Source organism: Denticeps clupeoides, chromosome 4 (assembly GCF_900700375.1).
Source record: "Denticeps clupeoides chromosome 4, fDenClu1.1, whole genome shotgun sequence".
In the NCBI taxonomy this organism is placed as follows: Eukaryota; Metazoa; Chordata; class Actinopteri; order Clupeiformes; family Denticipitidae; genus Denticeps; species Denticeps clupeoides.
The window spans coordinates 5,734,794-5,749,846 of record NC_041710.1 but is presented as its reverse complement, the minus strand read 5'-3'; positions in this window follow the sequence as shown (position 1 = coordinate 5,749,846).

Genomic DNA, 15,053 nt, shown 5'->3' with positions numbered 1-15,053 from the left:
GAACAACACAGAAAATCCTCAGAAATTTAGGACATGTTGTACATCAGACTGTTGGAAGTAGTCTCCATGCATAATTTTGCCGGATTAAAAAAATCCATCAGTAGTGCTGGGAAGGAGCAGAGAGAAACTAGGGCAAGTTGATTAGCCCTGGAGTGCATTTAATATGTATATGCATATTATTTTTATATCTTATGCATATACCTTATAGTTTTTATTTACACATCTTCATATCTTTTGTCTGCTCTGATCTTATGCTGTTTACATTTTATGTCTGCTTTCATATTTTATTAAAATCTTTCCAGCTGCCTTTTCTAATAGAGAATGCAACAGTGAAATGGAAATATTTCAATGTATTTTTTTAAGAAAGCAAAAACATAAAGAGGAAAAAAATTCAGAGCAAAAAAAAAAGCTAAATAATACCAGCAGGTTTCTTTCCATATAACATTGAGATGGCATGTCAAGGTACCTAGAAATAAATGATACAGATGCAGACGAAGCATCCAGCAGACACCTACAGTCTAATGGAACTGAGGCATAATCTATTTCATGATTGTGTTATGTGTACTATTAGGGTGAAAAATTCTGGATATTTCTTCCATGCAAATTCTAATAAACACAAATAAAGTAGGTTTTATGTGCTAAAATTACGATGATAATAATTCATAGAAAATAACTCAATAATGACAATGAAACTGTTCTTATAATTACAATAATTATCCCTGTCATTATAATTCTGAATTGTCTAATGATAGTTGTTTCACTCTTCAGTTGATAATTAATGACGTTATTAGAGCAGAATATATTTGAAAACTCCCGAAGTTGATAGAGGGATAAAGTTGTTCCCTGCTGTCTTTTGCATTATGCTGAACTGTTTTAATTTTTGCAGCATCACTGGGTTTCGGTGCTTCAGCACCTGTCTGTAGGAATGGGATGCGAATAACATTCATCTCCTGAACAGGGTGCATTCATAAATGAACTACAAATATTACAAGCCTTGTCATTCAGCGAGATTATAAAACATCAGTAGAAAGGGTTTGTTGACCAATGTTTTGTTCATTTCGCTTTTTCCCCCCTCCCTGCTCCTAAAATCCTCTCTGGCTCTGTCAGGTTCGTCACAGATTATCGTTTTAGTGCTATTCTGGGATCCTCCCTGTTTTTCAGCCCTGGTTCACCCTCCTCTCTTCTATGGGGGTTAACTCTGAATGTGTCAGTGTCACAAATGAGCAAAGAACAGCACTGATGTGGGGCGTGAGGAATCTGCAGCAGGTTATATGAGTGGAGCTATGAGCTATAATCAAAGCAGTAACAGCAGACAATTCATTCACTCATGCAGCCACTCCACCACACACACTCAGATACTCATCTGCCATGGGGATGTTTTTCAATCCAAGCAGATCCACATGTTTCTTAGATTAGTCTTTTTTCAAAAACTGATCAAAAGCCTTGCTGTGTATTTCAACCAGATACTCAGGTCAAATCAGATTTGGCTCCATTTCCGTAATGCATCAGGGTTTTTTTCAGTTGTTAAAATGCATTGACAGAATAATTTTTAGAAAAAGGTCTGCGTGGCCCAAACTGTCTTCTAGTTTTCATTGCTAATGAGTTATGTACTTGTGGTGTTATGTACTTAACAAAAAAGGTGAAATAACTAAAAACAGATTTTATATCCTAGTTTCTGCAAAATATCCACCCTTTGCTCTGATTACTGCTTTGTACACTCTTGGCATTCTCTCGATGAGCTTCAAGAGGTTGTCACCTGAAATGGTTTTCTAACAGTCTTGAAGGAGTTCCCAGAGGTGTTTAGCACTTGTTGGCCCCTTTGCCTTCACTCTGCGGTCCAGCTCACCCCAAACCATCTCGATTGGGTTCAGGTCCGGTGACTGTGGAGGCCAGGTCTCCACTTTTTGTTAAGTATATAACTCCACATGTGTTCATTCATAGTTTTGATGCCTTCAGTGAAAATCTACCAATGCAAATGGTCATGAAAATAAAGACAACACATTGAATGAGAAGGTGTGTCCAAACTTTTTGGCCTGTACTGTATGTGAATTGTTGTGTGTTTTTGGTGCGCTCCTCCATGAAATCTATAGCGTTATTTTTTAAGGCTTTTCAGTGTAATCTATGCAACGTTTCATAAACACATTTCAGAAGCTTCATTGCATGGTACTCAGTATCCCCCTGTTTTTGTTCTCAATTTCATGTCCCTAAAACGGGTTGCTGCAAAGCTGCCAAGTGAGAAAGGTGCTGCCGTCCACAGGTTGATAAAAGAATTAGACACGCCTCGGGCTTGCGTCTTTTTGAACATGTGTTGCAGAACGTAAACAGCGTCTTCTCTGCAGCCGCTGACTCTGATTGGGGATCAGAGGGTCCTAATGATATCATTTCCTGAACGATGACTTCATTTACGAATGGAAGGAACAGCGTCTCCGTCACACTGTCAGCGCGAGCCTTTTAAGCGCTGATGAAGTTAATTAAAACAAACATTTGAGTTATGGACCATCACTGGGGCTAATCTAAGACCTCTGCCTGTTATAGAGCCGCTTCCCAGCGCATTCCGACCGGATTGTTCATGTCACCGGTGTCTTGTGTTGTGCTTTATCACTATGGACAGCGCTGTTAATCCAGACAATAGTCCTGATGTCATATTCAGATGGGTCATAAAAAAGTCCCCGCAGACTTTTAAAGAGATTATTTGAAACCCAGATGCTTGGACAGGTACAGTAGACACGATCATATAAAGCTCTTTGCGGGGCTTGGTCTTTGTGCAACAGAATATGATCTTATCTCTTGCGACACAGAGTTGTGTATATCTTCCTGCAAAAGGAAAAAAAAAGACTTCAGAGCTCAGATTTCTTCATTTGCAGGGCAGACCCACGAAAGGAAGTTGATTTTATGCAGATGTGGGTGCAGCGTGATGCATTCATGGCCCGGGTCGGCATGTCAAACACACATGCATGCAGAACACATGCGTCCAAGCACTTCTTCAAGGAGTGTGGAGGCATTTTGAGTGCGACATGCATTCATGTTTCCTGAACGAGGACCTTTGGTGTCAGAGCTGAGCTGCCTGCTGGGGAACAGCACTGCAAAGCCTGCAAGGAGAGACTCCAAACCTTCCCATGCACCTCTAGCCAACACGAGTGTTTCTGAAGCAGCCAGAAAGAGATGAGTTCATTCAGCATTAAGGACACAGTTCCTCCTTGGCCTAATCGTCTGGGTGGGTAGAAAGCTTCCCGTTTGAAGTCGGCGGACAGAGCAGAAAGCCTTGATTGATACGGCTCACGGAGCTGTCAGAGGCCCGCGGTGAGGCCGATTTTACAATTTGCTGGAACTATGATGTCACCACATTTCCACTATAAAGTTTCCTGAAGCAGCCATAATGGATTTTCAGTGCCTTCTATTTATTTCGTTCTTTATTTTATTATTTCCGGACAGCAGGAGAAGACAAGGGCGCTTGCCAGGTTTGGTGCCTGCTCTCTGAATTCATTTCAGTGTGAAAATATGCCTTTTTTTTCCTTTGTGCTTTTTATCTCCTTTTCCATCGCACCGTTTCTGCTTGTTCTGCCAAATAGCTTGTTCACATGGTTACCCAGTTCTTTTAGCATTGCAGATCCCTTTCAGATTTTCTCCAGCGAGCGCCGAGCCGGGCTTTCTCACTCCACTGCAGTCAGCCTGCAGGCAGCCTTGAAACAAGCAACTTGTACAGTTTTGTCTTTTCTTTTTAATGCAAAAGAATGGAACAAACATATTCTTAAAATGAGTTTTAAAAAAACAAACGGGACACAGTGACAAAACCAGACTTACAGGAGCGTTGGGAGAGCGTTTCGCTTCTCGGATACAGCCATCCACTGCTCTCCTGCGTGCAATATGATCATAATAAGAAACAGAAAAAGATGAAGCAGAATTGTAGTGTTTAAACACTGTACGTGACTCTCTGTTACGAGCCCTTTTATTGCAGAAAACTCTCAGGGCGCCATCATTTGGCTTGAATGAACAGTTTTTCAAATAATAATTTATATTATAATTATCAACGCGGTGGTATGAAAGTGTATTAGGCTATCCATTAGCTCTTCAACAAACCCGGTCGTTCTTCCTTACGTTTTTTGGGGGTACAGCCCCATGAATCTTTGTCGACAGCATTCATTATCCCATTAACAAAGAAAATGACACGAGCTAATTGCGACTTGTGGCTATAATGGTAGTTGAGGATGCCGCAGGTCCCTTTATTGATGACAGGGACTTTCGTCTCAGTTGTGCTGTTGATGGTGAAGATTTGGCCGATTTCACAGCAGTTGGGTATTAACCTGACAAAGGCAGTGGCGCTGACCGGCGTGGTGCTGTTTTCATATCGCCTGCACTAGGCACCCTGGCAGGAGGGCTTTATGGGACCCTCTCTGCAGGCTTTGTTTGCCACTTCCTTGCTTATTTCAGAATGAATAACCTCGGCCGGGATAATCCCTCCCCCCCCTCACTTCCTGCCCCCTAGCTCTTCCCCTCGCGCCATGTTCACCTCAGCAGGATGCCAGTATGGGGCAACTATTCTTAATCCCCTCAGCCCATCACCCGGTGCCCATGTGATGCTTTCACAGCCAGAGATAACAGGCTTGTTCACAATCGTCTGGCTCGGGTTAAATCATGAAGATTCGCCTTCCGTGCTTGCAGGTATTTGGTGGCAAATTTGTCTAAATGAGCTGAAAGCTGGGCAGAAGACACATGCATTCACATGATGGAGATTTTCCTTTTGACTGGACCTACACTAGTCTACCCCTGGCATAATACAGGTCGATTTAGACGGAAAGTGGGGTTTCATTTAAAGTCCGGCACTTTACCATCTCTGCCTCGACACATTATCTCTGATGGTAACAGAAGGAAGTGTGTTCTATTTCAGCAGTTTTCAAAAGAGCCTCAGTGTGTGTGTGAAAGTGTAATATTAACATTCCAAATGCATGGTACATGCAACAGGAAAAACCTGCCTGCCCCTTTTATTCCCCTCATTGTTCACAATTCTGCGTAACCCTCAGCATTTTTCTCAAGCTAATGCCAGAATGATCCAGTTCGCCAGCAACGCTTTGAAGGTAATACCCCAACGAGCTACCCGTCTCCCACGTGAATCTCCCATCAGCCTCCGGCTTGTAGCGCCAGCGCACAGCGAGGCCTTTACAAAGAGAATCGCAGATCAGCTTCAGCATCCCAGCGCCGAATGGCGTGCAGGCGGCTGCCTCGCGCTGCAGCACGACCCCATTGGCTTTGATTGGGAAGCAGTGGGAGGAGTCAGAGCCCAGCTACATGGTAACAACCCAAGTCATTAATGTTTGTTTTTTGCTTTCCTTTCATTTGCCGTTTATATGTGAGCCAGCCACTTCAGATGGGTACCAAGTGTAATGTGACTGCTTTGTACTCGTGTTCACATAAAACGGCACCCAGGTAAAAGTCAACACTAGACCCAGGGCACTAATGCACAGCTTCGCAATAGCGCTGGGGGATTTGCTCTGACCAGGGCACATTCGCCCGAAGGAAAGCTTTACTAGTCACTAATGCGCCTTCTTTTACTCTGTCCTGATCATAGGAATAACAAATAACTCCCTGTGGTGCTCTAAAAGCAATCTGCAAACAACTGCAGCGCAATTACAGTCTGGCCTGCCCACGCCCTTCGTTCAGACGGTCCAGCTGGTTTGTTGAGTTTTTCGGCTGGCGTCTTGCCTCGGGGAGGGTGTCTGAAGCAGAGGGTCTGTCTTACCTCTCCACTCAGTGCCATGTAGGGTAATTGAGTTTGATGTGTGCATCAGGTGTATTAATATTTTCTGCCCGTGTGTTGATGTGAATGCTCACCAGGAATTTATATTACATTATATTAATAATGATATCAACAACACATTTGGTTCCCAGGACTCTGAAATAGTTTTCTTAAAAATCTGAGGAGAGTCTGTATGTATTTATTTTGTACATTCATGTAGTTCCTTTCTAATGCTGTGTTCTGTCATAATAGCATAACAGGATCAACTTTTGGGCACAGGTCAATTAACTTTTAAATAAACTATAAAGTTATTGTCTGAACCAATAATTGTCAAAAAAATATAATTTTAATTTTTACTGTATTTTCCTATTATTATCATTTAAATATAGTTATTATTTTTTTTCTGAAATAATGCAGCATTCTGAAATGTGATTAATATTGTTGGGTCATTCTTTTGGATAGTCATGCAATTTAAATGTGTAAAAATGTTTATTTTCTTTCAATAACTATTTTCCAAGATTTCTGTACACTATAGGTTCCTACAATTAAAATTACATATATACTTTTTTTTTAAATGCCAGGTTATTGTAAAAAATATTATTTCTGAAATATTTTCAATGTGATTTATAATCTCTGCAATTCAATTGAAAAAGAAACAATTAAAGGGAAAAATGCAAAAAATTAAATACAATAAACAGGCTGCATATGTGTGCACATATTTAAACTAATAGTTAACTGAAAATACTTTTTTATTTAAATACAGCATTCAGTCCTCTGGATATGAGCATGGCATGCCTTGACTTGCCAATTGTGGCCACTTTTCCTTGTAAAAGCAAGTCTTTCAGATTGTAAGGGCATCTTTTGTGCACAGACCTGTTCAGATCACCCCACAGATGGGTACGATGTTCTGCTTTTTGTGACAAAAATACCTTTTAGAATTGTGACCAAAAAATTTAACCATTGGCTCATCAGGATGTTTTTTGATGTAAGAAAAGACTTGCAACTCTAACCCATAGTCCAGACATATGGAGTATTTGTGAGATTTTTGTCACAAACAGAAACTCCTGCAGCCCATTCCATGTTTGTGTAGGTCTCCTGGCAGCCTCCCTGTCCAGTTTTAGCGTGCATGGTCTTTTCTCCAGTTTTGAGCTGATGTTCTTGGCACCGCTTTTCTACATTTTCTCCACTTTTGAATGACTTTCTTCACTGTGCTCCATGGTATATAAGTGCTGTGGATTTTCTCTGTACCCTTCTCCTAACTGATTCCAACAATGGGATCCCTTTAATGCTTTGTAAGATCTGTAAAAAACCATGGCAACCATTTTGCAGGCAAATTAGTAAATGTCAGGAAAATCGTTCTAAGACAGCTCAACTTTATTTGGGTGTAATTGGGGTCTCTTTAATTAATGGCAGGCGTGTAGACAAAAATACCGAATCAAGGACAAATGTTGCTTCAGTAAAGTATTAGCATAAGGGTGTACATAGTTATGCTATCAATTTTCCACTAACAGATTTTTTTTTTTTAATTATAGGTTATAGATCACAAGGTGAAAAATATTTCTTGTGGTCTCATCACCTGGCAACAACCTGGCATTTTAACAAAAGTGTACACTCTTTTTCTTCTTTATACATGATGTGTATGTGTTACATTGAAAACCTACACACACGAATTATTTTTGTTAAGTATATGTTTAAATATACACATCATTGCATATTGTGCTAGAATAAAAACACATGTTGTTTTATGGAATTCCAACTGATACACGTTTGAAGGGTGGCCTTCTCAGTGAAACTGTAATGCTCAGATTAGATTATGAAAACGTCAAATCTTACTCTGCACAATATTTAGCTGATGTAAACCTTGACCTGATTTTCTCAGTATGGTATGTTTGGTGGAGAGTGGAATTTTATTCTATGCAAAATGGAGGCTGGTAGCCGTCAGAAAAGTGATGGAACACTGACCCCTAGCGTCCGAATTTACAACTTTTCCACAAAGTCCATACATTGAGGGCAGGAGATTTTACTAGGATTTCATTTTGCTGAGAGGATAGGAATCCTGATTTGTTCAAGATGGACACTTTTTAAAGACACACCAAGTGGCTTATTATAAAAACAGTACAGAGAGCAACTCGAACTGGCATTCTGTTCCGACTGACATTTGGACTAAGGTTGCATATTCCAAAACCCTAAAACAGACATAATGCACACACAAAAAAATATATATATTGTAAATAGCCACAGTCTCCCAATTGATTGCATAATGCATTTAATAAATCATTCATGAAAGGGATTGTTAAAGTTTTTTTCATTGAGATACATGATGTGTCCTCTGCATTCAACCCATCATCATAGTGAGCAGTGGGTAGCCATGGAAGTCGCCCAGGGAGCAGTGTGTTGGGACGGTACCTTGATCAAGGGGACCTCAATGGCACCTTGAAGATTTGGGATTTAAACCTGCGTACACAAAGACGCTGAAGTTAGCTCATTATTCACAGCTCCTTATTCGAATTAAATACTTCAGGCTGCAGTACTAGTTATTTTACATTGAACTGTCCATATTCATCATAAATCTACGTGCACATGAGGAAAGCTCCCATGTCAATTTTACAGGTGAAAAATGTTTTGGTCCAGGAAGGTTTTAGTTGATATTTTTACACATACTCTTTTACACTTAACAAGTGAGTTTCAGTGGCCCAAAGCTTTTAAACTGTAGATCATTTTTGTAAATGCCCTGCTGCCCTCCCATGTGCAATTTTCAGTGAAAACAGAGTTGGGCCAGACAGGTAAAACTTGATACCATTTCTAATAGTTCAGGATGTTGAGTGGGCACAGAGATCATCACCATGTACCGATGCGGGTATTGCAGCCCGCTGAGCAGTATTTAAGGTAGAACAGACAATTTGAATAAGGAGCTAACTTCAGTGTCCTGTTTTACTTTTTGAGCTGGTCATTAGATGCCACTCCAGCCAGTCAGAGAATCTCCTGCTGCTACCCGAAGCAGCAGGGGCACCTCGAAAATGAGGGCGCCCTTACTCCCCGAAAACGGGGAATAATGAAACGGTCAGCGCTGCTTTCATGCGTCTTTGTACTTTGATTATTCACTAGCACTGTCTGTGACATTCAGCTACAGTGAATTAAAATTACAACATCCCATTTACACTCCCAGACCATTTCCCAGTGTTTTCCTGTGATTTCTCACTCATATTTCAGTGAGAAAGCTGGATGGTAACTATGGAAAATGTGAAAATTACAGCGAGATTGAAAGAATCACTGAACGAGAGCAGAATCAGTGTGGATGAAGCTAAAAGGAACCCTGCTGAGCAGAACGTGTAAAAACAAGTATTTTAATCTAATCAAATTCACTGACAAAGCCCCCCCACATGTTGCAGAATGGACGAGTCAGGCTGTTAGTGTGTCACCCTCTTATTCTTAACCTAGAATAAAACATATCCGACAATTTAGATGAAACATCTCTGACGCTTTGAACTGAAAAGTCCTGCTGTGGGGCTTTTCCAGGATCCAGAAGCTTTGTGTTGTTTCCCACCCTTCAGAAGCCTTAACTGTCAAAGGCAGCACTTGGGGGATGTGGGTAAGATATTGTTGCCATAGCGCCTTGACATATTTTTGGTGGTTAGCAGATAAAGTTGACTTTTCTAACAGACACATCTGGGCCACAGCCAGGGGCAGGACCCATGGGCAATGGCACATGTCCAGTTCAGGAAAAAGAAAATGTACTCGAATGTTTTTTTCCTCTTTATTTTATTAATGTCTTATTTTTTCGCCCTCTGAGAAAAAGAGACACTCTGGGGTACTTATTGACTAAGCCATGGTGGAATGAGACCATTAAGAGGACACACATAACCACATCTAATTAGACTCAGTGGGGTAAACTATTTTATGTTACTTTCTAAACTGAGAAGGGTGTTTTATAAAAAGCAAACGTTTACTTCTCAGCTGGTAAATAGGACCTTGTGTGTGGCATCCCCATGCTCTATCCGCCTTGTTGTGGGTTTCCTCCGGGTTCTCCGGTTTTCTCCCACATCCCAAGGCATGTACACTAGGTGGATCGAGGACTCTAAATTGCTCTATGGTTCAGTTCTGATGCTCACATCTCCATTGTAGGCACTTTTGTTTTTTGGATATTGGTGAGCATGGGCATCCTGGCTGGACTGGAGCAACAAATGTAAACTGTGTGCTCTTCAATTGGATCCCAGCCATGGCATCATATCATGAGTGGTTTTCCTGTGTGCAGGATGCTCTCCACAGCACCAGTGTAGAAAGTCTTTAGGATGTCTAGTGATGCCTTGAACTTTCTCTGCTGTCTCCGGTGGTACAGGCGCTGTTTTGGGTGGTAATAGCCTAGTGGGTAACACACTCGCCTATGAACCAGAAGACCCGGGTTCGAATCCCGCTTACTACCATTGTGTTCCTGAGCAAGACACTTAACCCTAAATTGCTCCAGGGAGACTGTCCCTGTAACTACTGATTGTAAGTCGCTCTGGATAAGGGCGTCTGATAAATGCCATAAATGTAAATGTAAATGTTTTGCCCTTTTGGTCTGAACGTGGATGTGTTCAGACCACGTCACGTCAGATACTTTTTTAAGTATCGGGTCCTCCACCCTCCACTGCTCACTCTCATGTTGCCGTCTCCTGCTGAAATCATGATGGTGTTTAAGCAGCAAATGACCACACAGTTGTGGGCGGAGAGGGAGTACAGCAAAGGACTAAGTGTGCACCCTTGTGGAGCTCCTGTGTTTTGTTTTGTTTTTTGTGAAGTGATTATCATTGTGAAACACTGCAGCACAGCACACGGTGACACAACAAAATGTGTCCTCTTCTTTTAACCATCATCTTTGGTGAGCAGTCATGACAGACATGACAGGAGCCCTGAGGAGCAGTGTGTGGGGACGGTGCTTTACTCAGTGGCAGGATTCAAACCGGCAACCTTCTGATTACAGGGCCACTTCCTTAACTGCTAGACCACCATCGTGTTAAGTGTGATGCTGCTCCCCAACCCTCACCACCTGTGGTGTTATATTTTTTGTTGTCATGTTCATGGTCTGTGTACAGTATAATGTGTCTGACCATATCTCTGGCTGCTTGACAGTTATACCATTTCTAATAGTTCATATAAAGTCCTCAGCCTGAGCTGGAACCAGATCCTGAAGTGGGTCAGGAGGTGGAGCCTGAAGATCTTGTCAAGTCTTATCAGGTGCACCCGAGTTCCAAGAGACAAGTTGCCAGTACCTGATCAGAGTGACGGTGAGAACGATTGCTCCGCGAATGGCCCCAAGAGGACCAACATGAGTGGGCAAAGGGACAAGAGCCGAAAAGACCCCTCCAGGAGAATCTATGGTTTCCTAAGACTTAAGAATTGAGGAGCATTGACATAAAAAGAAAACAAAAAGCCATATGGTATGCTAGTAACCTCTCTCTGAACTTTCATAGCGCTTTTATGTAATGCAAAGTTACAAAGGGTGGAAGACATTATCGCAATGGGAAAATTAATTCAATAATTAATCTGTTTTTTTATGAGAATGTATTTGCAACCTTCTGTTTCCTTACCCATCTGGGCCAACCTCTGTGGAGAGGAGCTGAAACTTTGCATAAAAAAAAATTCTAGACATGCATAATCAAACTCAGAGTCATACATTAACACAGTGGTTATCAAGTTCAAAAGTGCTTTCCATATTTGGATCCACATACATTTGCGAACGCACATTTTCTGCAATGACGCGTATCAAGTCACATTTCTGTGCGCGTCTTACAGACTACAACTTACAGTCACAACTTCGTTGTAATGTTACTCCTTTTGAGCCGAATTTCACCAAATTGGTCAGCTCCCGACAACTCTCTAATGATAATAATACATCTAATTGTAATAATTTTAGATGCAAAATATCTGGTTATTGAGCGTTGATGACGTCATATGTAAATAATATGCGGCCCGTGAGACTTGAACTTGGACATAGTGCGGCCCACTGCAAAAAAAGGATGAGAATCACTGCATTAACACATACATAATACGGAGGTAGAGCAGACACTCACGTGTCTACCGTGGCATCAGGCGTTCAGCAGGAGATCCAAGATTCGAATCACGAGGAACGTTTCTGAGGTAGAGGAGACAAGAGGAACACATCAGATCCATCTCTGTGTGATTTCTCCATCAGTTGCTTGGCACTGCGAACTGCTCTTTCTGCTAGCCCATTGGACTGTGGGTATTCAGGGCTGCTTGTGATATGAACAAAGTCCCACTGCATGGCAAAGTTCTTAAACTGCTGACTTTTGTATTGCGTGGCATTGTCAGAGAAAAGCATGTGCGGTGTTCCGTGAACTGAAAAATGCCTCTTCAGCTTGGATATTACAGCTGATGTTGTAATATTAGGGAGAAGTTCAATTTCAACCCAGAATATGATGTACTCACAGCGCAAAAAACTTGACGGATGACAGTTTTTTGACCTTTTATAATGATCCCTTGCTCCTCCCATCTGAGCTTATCTCTCTATGGGAAGAATGGGACAACAGCAGAGTGAAGCTGGTGTAAAAAGAGGAGTATCATAAACACTCTCTACGCCAAGCACTGTATTAAAACATTCCAATCTGATGTAACATGGGATGCCACAATAGAGGTTAAAAGAATGAACAGTGGATTACTATTACAGTTACATGTAAATATGGTATGTAAAAAGGTACCAATGTTACAGAAAAACCAAAATAAAAAGGAGAGAAATCCTTGAACCAAGCTTCAGAAAGCTCACCAGATCCAGGAGGAAATTCGAATCACGAGGAAAAGAGAGGTAAAGAGAAAGGCCCAGAAACTGGAGGGAACATCCCCCAGTTCCCGATGGAAAGGAAAAAGAAGTGCCCAGTGTCCACAAGAGAAAATTATTCTATACATTTGACTCCCAGGAAGTTGTCATGGACCAATCAGAATTTGTTGTTTCCGCCCTGTTGCTCTTGCCGTCTCCTGCTTGGGGTGTCGCCTCAGTCCAACAACGATACAAGTGGAGAAACGCGAACGAATGGCTGGCCTTTCAAACCTCTTGCTCGGGGGAAGGTCGTTTGACAAAGATACGGAGAACAAAGAGGCGATGAAGCTCAACGCAAGACATAACTGCAGAACATCATGGACCTGCGACTTCCCATCCTGTTTTGGGCCATCCTCTACTAATGACTCCAGTGAGGGTTCATTGCACTTCGTCATCAGCAGCGTGCCGGCTAAGTTGGACTAGACGAGTTGTGGATATGTAACCCACTGCCATGACTTCATAATCATCGTGAACCGCTATGTACTGAGAGACTTTCCCGTCAGGCGCTCTTGAGGGAGTGCCCGCTAAAAACATTTGCTTGCCCTTCCTGTAAACCAAAGTCAGGTCGTAGTTTTGAAGATATAAAAACATCCTCTGGAGACGGGCAGGTGCGAATGCATTTCACAGTGATGGAGTACACCAAGTCCATTTTTTTTTGTGCAAGCAAACACGACTGATAAAAGCTCACACCGCGTTTCAGTTTCCGTAAAGGCACGAGAAACGAATGCTACTGGTCTGCAGCCATGCAAACATGCTGCACAGGTGAGTGTGACAGGCGCCTTGACATTGTAGTACGCATGTACTGGAGGCTTGGCGGGATTTGAGGTGGTTAAATGCCTCCTGGTGTTGCTGGAACCAGCACCATTCTGTAGCCTTGTGGGTCAGTTTTCTCAGTGGTGTTGCAGCGTCATTAAAGTTTAGAATGTATTTAGCGAGGTAGTTCGCCATGCCAAGAAAACGCTGTAGTGACGGAACTAGAGAAGGCTAAAGTGTTGGAGGGGTCGGCTTTTAGACCTTCACTTGTGAAGACGTGGCCTACACAGGAGGCTTGTTTTAGGCAAAATGTACACTTTTCAGGATTTAATCTGAGATTGACCTCTATGGCTTCGCTAACTGAATTGAGAAATGCATTCTGAGAAATCTGTAGTGCTGAATCCAGACTGGATCTGCCAGAAAGAATTATTGGCATCAAGAACAGAACACACCACTGCTCCTGACATCTGTGCTGCTACTCCTTTAACACATGGGGTGTGCATGGGGTGTTCAGGCCATTTAGGATTGTACACTGTGTGTACACTGTGATTGAGTGTCATGGAATATGTGACTAGAGGTTCTCCAAGACCGTTGCTGAACACATCTTTGTATTGTGTGAAGATTAGTGCATTAAAATCTTTGTTGCGTTCCATCCATCAGGGCTCAAACTGATGATTCCCATAACCACGCATGCACGGAGCCCAAGTAAAAAATTGTGTCACATTGTTCCTTTAAACAGCATTGCAATGTTGCTTTGTTTCAATCTTGGCGCCTCCATAAGCAAAAATGTTCACAGCATTCGTCTCTTGCATGAGCTGTTTGTCCTCAACCAACTGTTTGAAAGTGTCATATGAAAGGGTGGTAGTAGCCTTGTGGGTAACACACTCACCTATGAAGCAGAAGACCCAGGTTCAAACCCCACTTGCTACCATTGTGTCCCTGAGCAAGACACTTAACCCTAAGTTGCTCCAGGGGGGGACAGTCCCTGTAACTGCTGATTGTAAGTCGCTCTGGATAAGGGCGTCTGATAAATGCTGTAAATGTAAATATAGGTACATTCCACTTTGCTCCAGTGTCTACTTTCAGCTCAACAAATTTGTTATGCATAATGTGACAAATCTGTCTTTTCTATTACTGAACTGACACATAAAATGTGTCATTGTCCAGAGCTGTGGACTGATCCACTGTCACTTCATGCACATGCTGTTTGAATGCCTTCTTTTGTGAACATTGCACGCCTTTTGGTTTTGTTTCATTTTCTTGCAACTGTGACACTGCTGCCCATATGCAGGAAACTTGTCTCGTTTCACTGCATGACTGCCCCCGCAGTTGTTGGACTATGTTAAAGTTTTTGTATTGATAAAAATTGTGTTTGTTGCCTGGAACAGGCCTTACTGCGTCAACATATGTGGTTTGCGTGGCCAGAACTGAGATAGCCTTAGCAAGCTCTAGTTCACTGTCCCTCAATAGAAATGTTCTTAAAGAATCACTGCAAATGGCGCACACAATATGGTCGCAAATAAGCTTGTCTGTTAAATCACCAAATTGACAAGTTTTAGCTTCAATCCCTAAGTCACTGATGAAATATTCTGGAGTGAAAGTTGTGTTGTTCCATTATTTTGTTGTCTTGTGGGTTGCACATGTCCATGAATTTCTTTTTCATACAATCCAGGTCCCCTTTGGACCACGCTGGGGTGAGAATTAATACATTTTCCCCAGGTGCATGTACCTCAGGCGCATAAACTAATGAACGCTCCC